Below are 7,168 nucleotides of genomic sequence, written 5' to 3'. Positions count from 1 at the left end.
TTTCCTTGCATCACACGGGTCTATGCCATACTATATGCTGCCATAGACAAACCCAACATTAAATTGTATACTGTATTACTATACACTACCCTATGTCTTAGAATAATACATAGTGTAATATTACACTATGTATTATTCTACCCACCCAACTGCATATCACACTGCTGTATATTCACTATACAATTACGATACTATATATTACCTTATACACTGCATTAAACATTACACTTTAATACTGTTTATTATTATACAATATGCCATACACTACACTGGGGGAGGGTGAGTAGAGTGCCCATACAACGGATGGGGGGGGGAGATTGGCATGGGGGGGACAATTTTTGCGCTATTGAATCGCTGTTGTACATCAAAATTTCTTAGTGATGGTGGTGTATAAAGCTGGGAGTAAAAGACTGGGAAGCAGAGTATCTGATAGAAAACGGGCTAGTTTGTAGGTAGGTGAGTTGATCGTAGACACGATGGGCCGTAGTGGGGTACCTTCTTTATGGCTCTTTGGGACATTCTGTCTGCAGGAAGGCCACCCACACAGATTCTTATCTGAAGCCACTCACTCAGCTACTCACTTGCTCACTCATCCATTCACCCAGTCAACCATTCATTCAAACACGCAACCTCTCACCCAACCCCTCACCCAACCACTCGCTCAACGACTCACTCAACCACTCACTTAACCACTCACTAACTCAACCACTCACTCACTTAATTAATTACTCAACCATTCAACCAATTACTCTCTCGCTCACCCTTTCACTCAGCCACTCATTCAGCCACACCCACTCAATGACTCACTCACTCAACCACTCAGCAGCACACTCACTGCGCCACTCACTTACTCAACCACTCGCTCAACCATTCAACCACTCGGTCACTCCCTTCACCGCTCACTGAACGACTAACTTACTCAGCCACTCGCTCAACCACTCAATTATTGACTTAACCACTCACTCAACCATTCACGCACTCAGCCATTAACTCAACTAATCACTCACTCAATTATTAGCACAACCACTAACTCACTCAACCACCTACCCGCTCGCTCACCTACCCACTCGCTGACCTTTCCATTAACCTACCCACTCGCTGACATACCCATTCACCTACCCACTCACTCACCTACCCACTGACTAATCTACCCCCTTACCTATCCACTTACTCACCTACCCACTCGCCTTTTTTAATTTGACCATGTAAGGCCCACGGAGCTCTATAGCTCTTTTTCAGAAGTGACCTGGCCACAAATGATAGCCCAATGAAGTCTCTTATCATGTGGAAATGTAAAGCAGCCAAATACTCTCAATGCATATTTCTAAATATGGAGGGAAAAACCGAAGGATCCGAACAAAAATGCACACGACTAAGGGGAGAGAGTGAGACATACAAACTCCTAATATGCAGGCATCAGAGTCAGGAGTGAACCCACAACCTCCTGTATACTGGGTGAGGTGGTTAACATCTCGCCACCTGGGTTTCCGTATCCATCCCTGTGTCTCTTCTTCAGCGTGTGTGCTACAGGCGGGTGTCTCGGATTGCCAGCGCCATGTGACGGAGCTCCAGGGCGTGCTGCGTGCCCGCCAGGAGGGGACTGGGTGAGATGCTCTCACCCTGACTGAGCGCGGGAACACAGTGGGGCGGCACCAGCGGGACTCCCTGGACAACGCAGCCAAGGTGCACGCCAGCCACTCGCTCACTAATTCAGCCACTCACTCACTCAACCACTAACTTAAACCACTCGCTCAGCTACTCACTGACTCAACCACTCGCTCAACCACTCAACCACTCGCTCGCTCACTGAACCAATCGCTCGCTCACTGAACCAATCGTTCCATCAACCACTTCCTCACTCAATCACTCATTCAGCCACTCACTCACTCAACCATTCACTCACTCACTCAACCAATCAGTCACTCAATCATTAATTCAACCACTCACTCACTCAACCACTCACACACAGGTTCTTTTTTTAGAAGTGACCTGGCCACAAATGATTGGTCAACAACGTGCCTTATGAGGAAATTTATAGCAGCAAACTACTCTAAACGCCTGTTTCTAAATGTATAGGGAAAATCCAGGGGACCAGAATAAAAATACACTTGACCATGGAGAGAACGGGCAAATTCCAAATATACAGGTGTCAGGGTTGGGATCTTACCGACAACCTCCTGTATACCAGACGAGGTAGTTAACATCTGTACCCAGGCAAGCTGTACATTGAGCTGGAGTGGACCGTGCGGCCCATTCCTATCATGCGAGTGGCTCTTACTGTTGTTATTGTGTTCATATCAGTTCAATTCAGATCATTTATTAGGTATAGCCCTGTGCGCCATTCGACTCTTGACTCGGGTGCAACCGCAACAAACAAAAACATGAACAAGAAACATCTTAAAGTGACTACGCGCAACAGAAAAATCCAGGTAAAAACAGCAAAGTCTTCCAGAAAAAGCACCGTATATCAATGCTGTGTGCAAAAATCCCAGTGGGATGCAAGTCAAACAATAACAACCATAAGACAATTTAGATTAAAGTTATCAGTCCTACTCTGTACAACAACAAACAAATATGGCTAATTCAAAACGTTTTCGAAATCACCAAAATAAAGCTATAATAACAACGTAACAGTAATCATAAGAACTGTGATTCAAATTTAACAATAAACGATATACATAACATGTACGACCAAACTTTGCAGCCATAGCTGGCAGCATGAGTTGCTCCATAACAGCAGGAGTAGCAGTAGGAGCATCAAACATTTTCAATGCACCTTTAAAGATCAGTACACTATAAACAAAACTCAAGATCATACTTTGCAGTGATCATCCGGAGCAATACATTTGATTTCAGGCCACTGAATAGCAGTGGTAGCTCGGGGTGTACAACTCCTCTAGAGAAGTTGAGTGAAGACCTCACAGGTAGTGATCCAAGTTGCAGTTTATTGGCGATAGCATTCCAGACTCTGGGGGCATCAATAGAAAAGGCCCTTCCACCAGTATTTGTACGGCAATAAGGAATGTGAAGCTGGTAAATGAGCAAAGACCTTGGGTCACATTTGTTCTTCGAAACAGTAAGGAGATCCAGCAGGTAGTTTGCTGATTTTTTTGTAAGTACATCGTGAATAAATAAGATTTGATGTACAAGCCGTCGATCATGAAGAGAAGTTACGTTTGACCCAATGTAAGATCGCAGAGGTGCAACCGATATGGGCAGTTCAATGCAAATCTTAAGGCCGAGTGTTGTATATGCCGGGTCTTGAAAAATTTATACAAATAACAATTAAATGGAAATGAAAAAATAAATAAATATTTGAAATCATGCTAACGTATGTAATTATGCTAATGTATGCAGTTATTATAATTAGGCTTAGCTTCATTGTCTAGGGTCGTGTTATCAATCGGGATAAAACAATGAATTGTATGAAGTTATGCAAGTGTGATGTAATTATGCTGAATTAAGCTTGGCTTCGTTGTCTAGGGTTGTATTATCAATCGGGATAATGCAATTATTCTTGCTTTAATATTTACTGATTATGTCTTAGTGTGTTTGTCAGGTCTCCAAATTCAAATCTCACTGCAGGATACAGTTCTTATAATTAAGATTATTATGCATGAACTTAGGAAGGCACCACTCATACACTTCTGTGTTAAGCAACTTTAATCTTCTAAACAAAAACATAACACTCTAATATGTGAACTCTTATGCTTGGAATTGTCAACACAGTACTCCTGGAGATGTTCTCCTCATTGATCTGTACAATTAACCCTCAATGATTACGTTGTTAAACTGGGTAACAGAACAATTGCTTAATTCCTCAGAGTAACACGAGCATATACGGCGATAGGAAAACGTCCTTAAACATGCATGCGACGATATTCATACGAACGGCAATAAAGAAACATATCCCAAAGGCAAAAGTATACGTCAATAAATTCATCGGTCAGATTATGCATTTAACGAAACCTCTTGGAACAATGGTGTGCGGCAGTGTGCCTGGTTCAGCAGATGCTTATCAATTGGCTAATGCTTTAATTAATTCGCTGGCAAGATTCTGTGATCAAAAGAAAGATTTTAACACAATAGTCTCCCTGTGAGCGTGTAGGTTCATAACGTAGGTTTCAAACGTTTAGTTTACATCAATGAATTCATTGGTAATATTTATGCAATTAAAAAGAAAAATAACGACTAATATAATTCTTAACGACCGTATCTACGTAACTCAATGGGCAGCAATGTTTTTCGTTATCAGCTAATAGTTGACGCACTCTTATCATTAGTCTTCTTATTATTAGTCCCGGTTTGTGTTTCATGTGTGTGGTGGTTTTAATTTCTTGATCAATTCTTTGCGTCAAGCAGACGCCGGGCGATGTGTTGTAGTGTGGGCGTGTCATACGAACAGCTTCCTCGTTCTCTCTCTCTCTTTGAGGCAGCAGCAGTTTTTGTCCGCTGCTGGATGAAGGAAGTCTGCACAATGCTCGTCGTCGGTGGTGCGCGATGATTCCGTCGTCAGATGGCGCCCGCAGCTCGTTCCCTGGTTGCCGTCCCTCACTTTTATCTTGGTTCCCAGCTGGTGCTGGTCAGTGTGTGGGTGGAACCCACATCGCTCTCCTCCTCACGGGCGGCTGGTCATGCTCTTTCCCTTGCTGGATGAGCGGAGTCGACACAACGCTTGTCGCTTGTCCGCTGGCAGCTGACACCCTTGCTCGGTGGCACTCGGTGGCTGGTTCTCTGCGATGCTGGCTTGGACGATGCTTGGCGCTTTCCGCCCTTTCTCGAGGTTGATTGCTTGTCGTTGCTCTCCTTGATTGTGCAGCTGTTGGGTGGGAGCTGGCACTCGGTGTAGAATGACTTTCAGCGATACTACTTCTGTCAGCGCTGAACTCGTACTCGGTGACCCGTTGCTACTCGGCAAGCCTCGCCATCCTTGGTTGATTGCAGAACCTACCCCTGAGCTTGCCGCTTGCAGAACTCTTCTGTATTGTGTAGTCTTCTGTCCCTTGCAGTAGTCTCGTGGCTTCTGCTGATGCAGCTCGTTGACGGTGTGCCAGTCACGGGGGCAGGTTTCCGGAGCCTGCCGATCGCAGCACTATATTGTGTGTGTCGTGTTTCTGTTTTTACGTGAAATTCTCTCCCCTCGGCTCGCCTTCTCACAAAACTTCCTTTGACTTCGCTCTCAGCCTGTGGGAACAGCTGTTTGTCCGGCCTGTGTGTTCTAATTTTATTGAAGTAATATAAGTTTCATCAAGGCCTGGTTCCTGTCGTCTTCCTCAAGCCATCCCGCCATCAATGGAAACAGCTGCTCCAGATTGCCCCCAAGTGCGTCCTTCCAGTCCTCCAACCCTCTGCAATAATTCATCTGGAAGGAGGGGGGGGGATTCCCCCTGTCCGGTTGCATTCTCCCCTCTTCCCTCTCCCTTATTGATTTTATTGCTTCCACATGCTTCTGGAAGACAAAGGCGGCTGGGAGGCTTTCTCTATTAAATACATTTTATCTTGGTCACGCGTGATTGACCGATTTAGCCTTTTTTATTCTTCTTGATGACCCTTGGTCTGATATTTCATAATTATTATTTGGTTTATGTTTATCTTAGATTTTTTATTTAGCTTTGTTATTACCACATTTCCTAGGGTTTTATTAACCTTCCTTTGTTGTCTGTCTGTATCCAGGGATTTGTGCTGTTTTAATCGAGTCCTATTTTGATGTCCTGAGGTTAGAGATCTAACTAAGTTTTTACTTAAGCTTTCTTGACTGCTGGAATTCATATTCCTTGTTTTTTTTGGTAAAGTCACGTATATAGCAAGATACAACAAGAAACAATGTGAGGTGAATGCGTAAAATAAGGTAATTCATAACTCGAGGCCACCAATGTGACTGCAGCCTTGGTGAGTGTCACAGTCTATGATGCCCACTTATTCTGGTCGCTAATTTTTGGATTTCTCCGTTAACTAAAATAACCTACAAAAAAAACTTGTCTGTTCGGTTTTCGCCTCCCGGGAAGCTGGCGAAGCCTGTTTTTTTTGTACGTGCTTTGTGGCGGTCTTTGAAGCCGTGTAGACATTTCTCCAGAATCTCATTAGCAATCTTCCCCCCCTTCTCTTTTTTTAAAATTACCTTTTATGGCTTATCTCTGGCTGCCTGGTCGGTGTGAAGGGCAGCTGCTGTGTGGGAGCGGGGTGTGCCTCACCCTTTCATGTCCCATGCTCGCCCCGATCAATTATTAAAAAAAATTGGCAGAACTATTCTTAATATAATTTTTTGGAAAAAGGCCTATATATACAACACGAATGATAAATTAAGTCAAGCTTCTTCAGTAAAGTACTGGGGGTTGATTTATATACGATGTCACAGTAATCAAGTAGAGGCAGTATGGTAGTTTTTATCAATTCCAAGCGGAACATAGGGGGGAAGCAGTGCTTGTGTCGATACAGAAAACCTATTTTTAAATCCTTTATATTAAGTTCACTTACTTGCTTACGACCGTGCAAATCTTTCGGTCGTTTTTTAACCCACTTCCCGTGATCCAATCGAGCTGACATTTTGCACACAGACTCGTTGTGCGTGACAATGTATTTTCGTGAAAAAAAATCCTAAATTTTACACTTTTTAGGAAAAAATAATGGTATGACTGTGTGTGTGTCGGGGGGGGGGGGGTCTGTTTTGTATGTATGTGCGTGGAAGTCTTCATCCTGGTTCTGGTTGTATGTGCTTGCGTGTGTGTGTGAGTGCGTGAGGCGAGGTGGCCGAGTGGTTAAGGCGATGGACTGCTAATCCATTGTGCTCTGCACGCATGGGTTCGAATCCCACCTTCATCGCGATTTTTTTTTTTAAATCCTTTATATTAAGTTCACTTGCTTGCTTGCACGCTTACGACCGTGCAAATCTTTCGGTCGTTTTTTAACCCACTTCCGTGATCCAATCGAGCTGACATTTTCCACACAGACTCGTTGTGCGTGACAATAAATTTGCGTGAAATTTTTTTTCTCCAAAATTTTACACTTTTTAGGAATTTTTATTTATTTAATTACCAATTGCTTAATGGTGGCAGGCAATCATCTGACCCATAGGTGGCAGCCATCTCAAGCCAGAGGACGAGAGGACTCTAGTCGCCACGCATATAAAGGATTTATAGTGAAAAACTTTGTTTTTACGGGTTAATTTTTT

The 7,168-nt window shown here is 43.5% G+C and overlaps 1 non-coding gene across 1 annotated transcript; it reads left to right on the top strand.

Annotated features, from left to right (window-relative positions):
* Positions 1-6,737: 6,737 nt before the first annotated feature.
* Positions 6,738-6,819, top strand: TRNAS-GCU (transfer RNA serine (anticodon GCU)). The gene has a single exon. It is a non-coding gene; the product is annotated as a tRNA-Ser (tRNA).
* The last annotated feature ends 349 nt before the right edge of the window (positions 6,820-7,168 follow it).

The sequence above is a fragment of the Lampetra fluviatilis genome, chromosome 78, assembly GCF_964198595.1.
Source record: "Lampetra fluviatilis chromosome 78, kcLamFluv1.1, whole genome shotgun sequence".
Classification (NCBI taxonomy): domain Eukaryota; kingdom Metazoa; phylum Chordata; class Hyperoartia; order Petromyzontiformes; family Petromyzontidae; genus Lampetra; species Lampetra fluviatilis.
Note: the sequence above shows the minus strand (reverse complement) of the source record. Positions and strands in the feature narration are given on the sequence as shown.